Genomic DNA, 8,685 nt, shown 5'->3' on the forward strand with positions numbered 1-8,685 from the left:
GGCCGAAGGTTCGTGGTGCCGGCGGGGCGTGGGCGACGGGAGGAGGTAGCAGGACCTCCGGCTAGTTCCTGTTGAAGATGAACTCCGGCGAGGCGGGGGCTGCGGCTAGAGGCGAGGAGAGGTATGGTTCTTGGGGAAAATGGATAGAGGAGGGTGTGGGGGTTCTTATAGGGGCGACGGGAGGTGCTCGGATGGAAAGAGCTTCGCGAATCCCGGAGGTGGGGATTCTCCTCTCCATGGAAGGCAAGTTTTTCATGTACGTGAAGAAGAGATGGAGGTAGGAGATGATGTCTGTTGGGCCAAAATAGGGAAAGGTTTTAATGGGCCAGGAGGTATTCCTAATAAAAGTGATTTCCTTTTTATTTTCAAAACTAGGAAACTAAAACGTTAAAAAGGAAATCAAATCAATTCGGAATAAAGAGTTTTTATATACTAAAATTATCAGAAAAATAAAATATAGATGATGGGCATTTTTCCACGGGAAAAATAAAAACTTCAGAAAAAATTATTTTCACAAAATTGCCAAAAAGGTTTATTTTCTTTTGCAAATAATTTTCAAATGATCCTCTAAGTTTGAGGGTGCAAATAACATTCAAAATGCCCGGGTATTTGAGGGTCATGTTCCTCCGCTCTTTTCTGTTTGACCGAATATATTTCCCGGCATTTTCTTGCGCGAAGAAAACGAATGGAAAAGCAAAAAGAATTCAATGCAAATATCTCCGTTCAAATTCTTTGTAGTTGAAGAAGTCATGTCATCTTCTCTCTTTGTTTTTAAATGATTGAATTTGAATTCACCGGAGAAGGGGAAAGTCATTTTATTCCCTCTCATTCGAAAGTTTCAAAAGGTTTCAAATTTCACACAAGTTTCAGTAACTCAGCAAACAACCAAACAAACAATCTAATAATTATATTAACATTCCAAAATTTATAATTTTGGGATGTTACAAACTACCACACTTAAAATGAATCTCGTCCTCGAGATTCGAAGAGGCTAGAAAGAAAGGTTAGGGTTTGGGGGTCTTCTAACAATCCAATCTCCGGCAAGGTGGGATGATAATAAAGAAAATATTTTAAAACAAAAGTAGAAAAGGAAATAGCCGAAATCCTAAAAACGGTGAAATAGAAATTGTTTCATATGAAAGAGTGAGCTAAAATACTCAAACAAAACTGAAATTTTTACCCCTGATAAATGAGTTCACTAGTGATCAGTACGAAAAAGAATCAAGATAATAACAATCTCGTGAAGAACATGAGCCTAATGATAATATCAATAGTGATGTTCATGATGATGCTCAACCGAGCAATGAAAAGGATGTGGAGATTGAACCTAGTGTTGATCTTGATAACCAACAAACTAAGACTAAGAGATACGATAAGAATGACTTTGTTGCTAGGAATCATGGTAAAGAAAGGGAACCATGGGTTAAGAAACCCATGCCCTTTCCTCCCAAACCATCCAAGAAAAAGGATGATGAGGATTTTGAGCGCTTCGTTGAAATGATCAGACCTGTCTTTCTGCAGATGCGTTTGACGGATATGCTCAAGATGTCTCCGTATGCTAAGTACATGAAATATATTGTGACTAATAATAGGACGATACCTGAGGTTGAGATTTCCACCATGCTTGCTAACTATACTTTCAAGGGTGGAACTCCAAAGAAACTAGGTGATCCCGGTGTGCCCACTATACCTTGCTCCATTAAAGGCAACTACGTTAGAATAGCGTTATGCGACCTTGGAGTCGGTGTTAGTGTTATGCCTCTCTCTCTTTATCATAGACTTGAACTGGATAAATGGACACCCGCTGAAATCTCTCCGCAAATGGCTGACAAATCAACTACTTTCCCTATCGGCAGTTGCGAGGATGTGCCTGTTGTGGTTGCTAACACCACTATCTTAACAGACATTGTTATCTTGGATATTCCCGAGGACGATGCCATGCCTGTCATCCTCGGAAGACCCTTTTTAAACACTGCAGGGGCTGTTATAGATTGCAACAAAGGCAATGTCACTTTCCATGTCAACGGTAATGAGCATACGGTGCACTTTCCGAAGAAACAATATCGAGTACACTGCATCAATGCTATCGAAAAAACTTCATCGATTCTTATTGGGAGCTTTGAATGCCCTATTCCTTGTGTCAAGATGAAGTATGATTTGCTTGTTGGGGAGATATACATCCCCATTGAGGTGACCTAGTGACTAATCGAAAATTCTCTGTTCTCTTTTGCGATTCAAAAAAGTTTTGTCGAGGGGATTCGATCAACCCCATTGACGGATTTCTTTCAATGACCATGAGATGGATGAATCAAGGAGTCACAAACCTCTGTTCCAAGATTTTCACTTTAGGTTGCTTAGACGAAAAATGGTAGATTTAGTTTAGTTTTCCCCATTTTCTGTTTTAGCGTCCGGTAGAAAAATACCCCGAAAATAAAAGTTCTCCGGACGCTGTGAAAATCAAGTATGATTTTCTCTGCATTTTTTGAAAAATTGTGGGACAAAGAGTCTGTCTGGGGCCACACCAGTGGGCCGCAAGCCCTAGGGGCGCGGGCACCCCCCTAACCACGCCACCCAGGCTTTTGGGGCCCACAGACACCCCCTCCACTCATTCTTGCTCTCATGCACTTCTCCTTCCTCCAGAAAAAATCGTTTCGCAGCTCAAACCCGTGTTTTTGCTCTTCTTGCTGGGATTTTCGATCTCTTTGCTCAAATCACCATTCTCCGAACTGTTTTGGGGAAATTAGTCCTTGGTAAATGACTCCTCCATTGGTCCAATTAGTTTTTGCTCTAGTGGCTTATACTCCGCTTATTTTTGCTACCTTGGTGACCATGTTCTTGAGCTTTGCATGCTGATTCTAGCTGGTCCCAAGTAGTTTTGATGCGTAATATGGTCTCTAGGCACTGGTTGGAGTAGTTGCTACGAGTTTCGTTGAGCCTTATTCACTTTTCCTTACAATCACTAAAAATTTCAGAAATTTTCAGAGATAGAAAAGGGGAAAGATGAGGAGGTTCTTAAGTGGCTCGTCAAGCCGTGACCCCAAGGATGATGGGAGTGAGAAGAAGCCCAAGTATTTGATCCCTCGAGTCGCGGAAGTTCGAGCGTGCGAGTGGCCAAGCTACGTGTTCTTAGCGCCGCTGAATTTATGAGGACTTTTATCACTTGGTGGAGTACGCAGGACTTACCACCTTCGTTGAAGATAAGTGTCCGCAATACCTCATCCTCACCAATATCTTCGTACAAAACTTTAAGTTCTATCCGAGGAAGAATCCTCCTATGGCCGAGTTTAAACTTTATGATATCCCCCAGCGCATGACACTCCAGGATTTTTCCAATGTTTGCAAATTTCCTTTTGTTGGGGATATTCATGAACCTCGTCCACGGGACTTGGAAGCTTTCATCGGTACAATTGCTGTAGGAGAGGAGAGAAGAGTGTCTTGCGCTCGAGCTGCTAGCATTCATTTTCCCATGCTTCGGTACTTCTCACTATTTGTGGCAAAAATTTTGATTGGCCGTGGGAAAGCTGGGTCACTTAGTTCCCAAGATCTTGCGGTCTTGCACGAAGCTCTTTATAACGATAAAACTTATAGCTTGGGCGCTATAGTAGCTCAATGGTTGAACCTGAACCGTTCTAAAGGTGTTGTCTATGGAGGTATCTATGCTACCCGTCTTGCCAGACACTTCGAGATACCCATTAGACTAGAGGAGGAAGAAGAGATTCTTCTTCCCGAGAGATATCTAGATTACGATAGCATGGTTTGCCATGACTTTCTTGATAGACATATAAATAGAAGGATGATTTATAACCTTGTATTTAGTTACGGTACTCGTGAGACTATTACTGTTCCTGCTACTTCTTTGTTCAATCTTCATGCAGGCAGGTACACAATTATGCCCTCGGACATCTACGCATATTGGGGCTTGGCCCAACCACAAGAGCCCGTGCTCGAGCCACCAGTCGAGTACCAGACGCTAGTTTATCAGTGGGAGTCAGAGGAGCTTACACAACAGTGGCATCCTCAGTCCACTTCGGAGTACCCCGGAGATGGTTATTTCCCTCCTTGGGAGTAGACCAAGTTAGGCCAAAAGCCTAAGCATGGGAGAGTACATGTTCTCACCGACTTTACATTCTTGCTTATGCTTTCGATTTGTTAGCCGGTGTTCGCACTTTGCCACTGTATCATCCATGCTAGTTTATTTTCTTTTTCTCGTTTTCTTTTCGTGTGTCTGTCTAGTTTGAGAAAAAACAAAAAGATTTTGTTTTCTTCTTTTGCTTGTTGGGATCTTTCCCGTGTAGATAGTTTTCTTTTTCTTTGGGTCGAGGTAGAAGATATTGGTTACAATGTTTAGTGGCTCTTGCATGCATACCTGTTTAGATTTCAAAGAGCCATAATACTTTGTCTTCTCCTTCGTGTTTGCCTGCAGATTCCATCTTTAGTCCAATGCACGTGCACTCTTATTATTGTTCACATCGTTCGGTCTTGCAAGTGAAAGGCAATAATGACGATATATGATGAAGTGACTGAGCCTGGAAAAGCTGGTATGAACTCGATCTATTTTGTTTTTGTAAATATGACTAGCTCATCATGCCTGATTCAACTTTGTTGTGAGAGAAACATGTTTGCAATGACAACTTAGAGATCATAGTTGCTTATGCCATGCTTATTTAGCTATGAGCTTACAATGGCTTGTCTTGGTTGCCAACATGAATGTTGAGATGACTATGATGTAGTATGATAGGATGGTATCCTCCTTTGAATGTTTCAAGTGGCTTGACTTGGCGCATGTTCACGCATGTAGTTGAAACAAATCAACATAGCCTCTATGATATTCATTTTCATGGTGATTTATGTCCTACTCATGCTTGCACTCAATGTTAATTAATCTCAATACATTTTAATGACTGTTGTCGCTCTCTAGTTGGTCGCTTCCCGGTCTTTTGCCAGCCTTCACTTGTACTAAGCGGGAATACTGCTTGTGCATCCACCTCCATAAACCCAAAGTTGTGCCATATGAGTCCACCATACCTACCTATGTGCGGTATCTACATGCCATTCCAAGTAAATTTGCATGTGCCACTCTCTAAATCTTCAAGAAATAATCTGTTTTGCATGCCCGAACCGCTCATGTGGTGACAGGGGCTATTGGTATCTTCCATGCTAGGCGTTTTATCCTCGATATGTGTTTATTCACTATCATTCACGAGAAAGGGGCCGGTAATTGGAATTCCCAGTTCCATGCTCAAATACAAAAGATAATTGCAAACAAAACTCCCCCAGGATTGATGTTGGTATGGACGGTACCCGAGGATTCGGCTAGCCGTGGAGTGTGATTGATTGGTCGTGGGGGAGTCAAAACTTTACTTTTCTGTTTGCGAACCGCCTATACCATGTGTAGCGTGGAAGATATTGAGAACTCTTAGTCATTGCATTGACAATGAAAGCATGCCACCCAAAATTATTATCTCTGTTTTCAAAGCTTGGGCTCTAGCACCTCTGCAAATCAATGCTTCCCTCTGCGAAGGGCCTGTCTATTTATGTTCCTGTTGAGTCATCCTCCTCTTACAAAAGCACCAATTAGAGAGCACCTCTGTCATTTTTATGCTTTGCTTTTAACTGTGTCGAGTATGACTATGACTGGATCTTCATTGCCATGAATTACAATGTTTAGTCAGCCCTTGGTCTTTGAAGGTGCTCTACATTTATGTTTTGCGGTCTCAGAAAGAGCTAGCGAGATACCATCTATTCGTACTGCTTCATGTTGTTTTGATTGAAGTGTTGACATTTGAGGCTTATTATTATTTGCTCGCTAGTTGATTATGCCATTGATATGAGTTTACCGTGAGACCTAGATGTCATTTGCTTATGTGGTTTGCTTGTGATCTTGCTGAAACTCTGGTTATGAGTTAGACATAGTTGCAACAACAAGATCAAACAGAGTTCGTCAAAGTTTTTCTTTTGTCTCTCTCAGTTTGTCAACTGAGTTGCTTGAGGACAAGCAAGGCTTTAATCTTGGGGGAGTTGATACGTCTCCGTCGTATCTACTTTTCCAAACTCTTTTGCCCTTGGTGGACTCTAATTTGCATGATTTGAATGGAACTATCCTGGACTGACGCTGTTTTCAACAGAATTGCCATGGTGTTGTTTTTGTGCAGAAATAAAAGTTCTCGGAACATCGTGAAAATTTACGGAGAATTTTTCTGGAATAAAAGAAAAATACCTGCGCAAAGATCCACCGGAGGGGGCGTGCTAGTGGGCCACAAGCCCAGAGGCCGCGGCCACCCCCTATGGCCGCGCCGTGCAGGCTTGTGGGGCCCACGTGGCACCAGCGCCCCCAATCTCAGCTCTATATCTTCCGTTTCGTCTGGAAAAAATCAGAGAGAAGGTTTCATCGTGTTTTGCGATACGGAGGCGCCGCGACATCCTGTTCTTCATCTGGAGGGCAGATCTGGAGTCCGTTTCGGGCTCCGGAGAGGGGAAATCATCGCCATCGTCATCATCAACCTTTCTCCATCGACAATTCCATGATGCTCTTCATCGTTCGTGTGTAATCTCATCGTAGGCTTTCTGGACGGTGATGAGTTGGATGAGATCTATCATGTAATCGAGTTAGTTCTTGACGGGGATTGATCCCTAGTATCCACTGTGTTCTAGATTGATGTTGCTACTACTTGGCTATGCTTAATGCTTGTCACTAGGGGCCGAGTGCCATGATTTCAGATCTGAACCTATTATGTTGTCGCCAATATATGTGTGTTTTAAATCCTATCTTGCAAGTTGTAGTCACCTACTATGTGTTATGACCCGGCAACCCCGGAGTGACAATAGCCGGAACCACTCCCGGAGATGAACATAGTATGAGGAGTTCATGTATTCACCGCGTGTTCATGCATTGGTCCGGTTCATTATTAAAAGGAGAACCTTAATATCCCGTAGTTTCCATTAGGACCCCGCTGCAACGGGAGGGATGGACAATAGATGTCATGCAAGTTCTTTTCCCTAAGCACGTATGAGTACATACAGAATACATGCCTACATTAGATTGATGAACGGGAGCTAGTTACATATCTCTCTGTGTTATAGATGTTACATGATGAATCACATCCGTCACACTCATCCATCACCAATCCACTGCCTACGAGTCTTTTACTACTGGTTCTCGCTACGTTACTTTGCCTAGGCTTGTCCCTTGCTACAAAAGGGATTGGGCCACTTTGCTGCTGCTGTCACTTTGCTGCTACTGTTTCTACTATTGTTACTTGTTACTCTGTTGTTGCTACTGTTGTTCCTTGCTGCTTCTCCGTTACTTGTTGCAAGACTTTTCTGGAGCCGCAGCCGGGGAATCATTCTTCTCAAGAATAATCCCCCGTCAACGTGCTGGCGCCATTGATACAATAGTTAGGAATAGTCTGCCGTTAACAGATTTTCTATCATCCTACTTTGGTACTGATACTTTGCTTGCTACTAATACTTTTCTATCATACTACTTTGCTACTGATACTTTGCTTGCAAACACTAATCTTTCATGTGTGGTTGAATCTGACACATTCAGCTACTAATACTTGAGAATATTCTTTCTCTTCCCGTCTTGGCGAATCAACAAATTTGGGTTGAATACTCTACCCTCGAAAACTGCTGCAATCCCATACGCTTGTGGGACATCAATTACATCAGATAGATCTCCATGAAGATCATGGAGAACTTTATATTGAAGATCCAAGAGAGAGAAGAGGCCATCTAGCTACTAGCTATGGACCCGTAGGTCAATGGTGAAGTACTCACGCATCATCGGATAGGTCATGGTGTTGATGAAGAAGCCCTCCGTATCCGAATCCCCACTCCGGCAGGGCACCGGAATGTGCCCCAGATGGGATCTTGCGGAGAGACAAGCTTGCGTCAGCGGAAAAGTACTTTCGATGATCTCTAGATTTTTTCTGGAATTTTTGGGAATATATAGGGGGGGGGGGCAGAGGAGGCCCAGGGGGGGCACAAGCCTCGGAGGCGCGGCCCCCTGGCCGCTGCTAGGGGGCTTGTGGGGTCCCTTGTGGCCCCCTGCCTTGGTTCTCAAGTTCCCCGATCGTGTTATGTTTCGGAAAAAAATCTTTTTGGAAGTTTTGTTCTGTTTGGACTCTGTTTAAAATCCTCCTCTGAAAAGGGTCAAAAACACGGAAAAACAGGAACTGGCACTTGACACTGAGTTAATAAGTTAGTCCCAAAAAAGATATAAAAGCAAAACATCCAAAGTTTGACAAGATAATAGCATGAAACCATAAAAAATTATAGATACGTGGGAGACGTATCAAGAATCCCCAAGCTTAACTCCTACTCGTCCTCGAGTAGGGAAGTGATGAAGACTGAATTTTTGATTGGGAATGCTACCTAGCATAGTTGTCCTTTGTAATTTCTTTCATGTGACATGAATGTTCAGATCCGTAAGATTCAAAACAATAGTTTGCTATTGACATGAATACAATAATACTTCAAGCAAACTAGCAAGGTAATCATGAACTTTCAAAATAACAAGGCCAAGGAAAGGTAATCATGAACTTTCAAAATCATATAGTCTAGCTATGCTCCATCATCCTCACACAACTAATTTAAGTCATGCACAACTCCGGTATTGGCCAAGTAATTGTTTTCTCACTCTTACTTTCTCAAACTTTTTATAACCATCACGCAATACATGAG

The sequence above is a fragment of the Hordeum vulgare genome, chromosome 2H, assembly GCF_904849725.1.
Source record: "Hordeum vulgare subsp. vulgare chromosome 2H, MorexV3_pseudomolecules_assembly, whole genome shotgun sequence".
NCBI lineage: Eukaryota > Viridiplantae > Streptophyta > Magnoliopsida > Poales > Poaceae > Hordeum > Hordeum vulgare.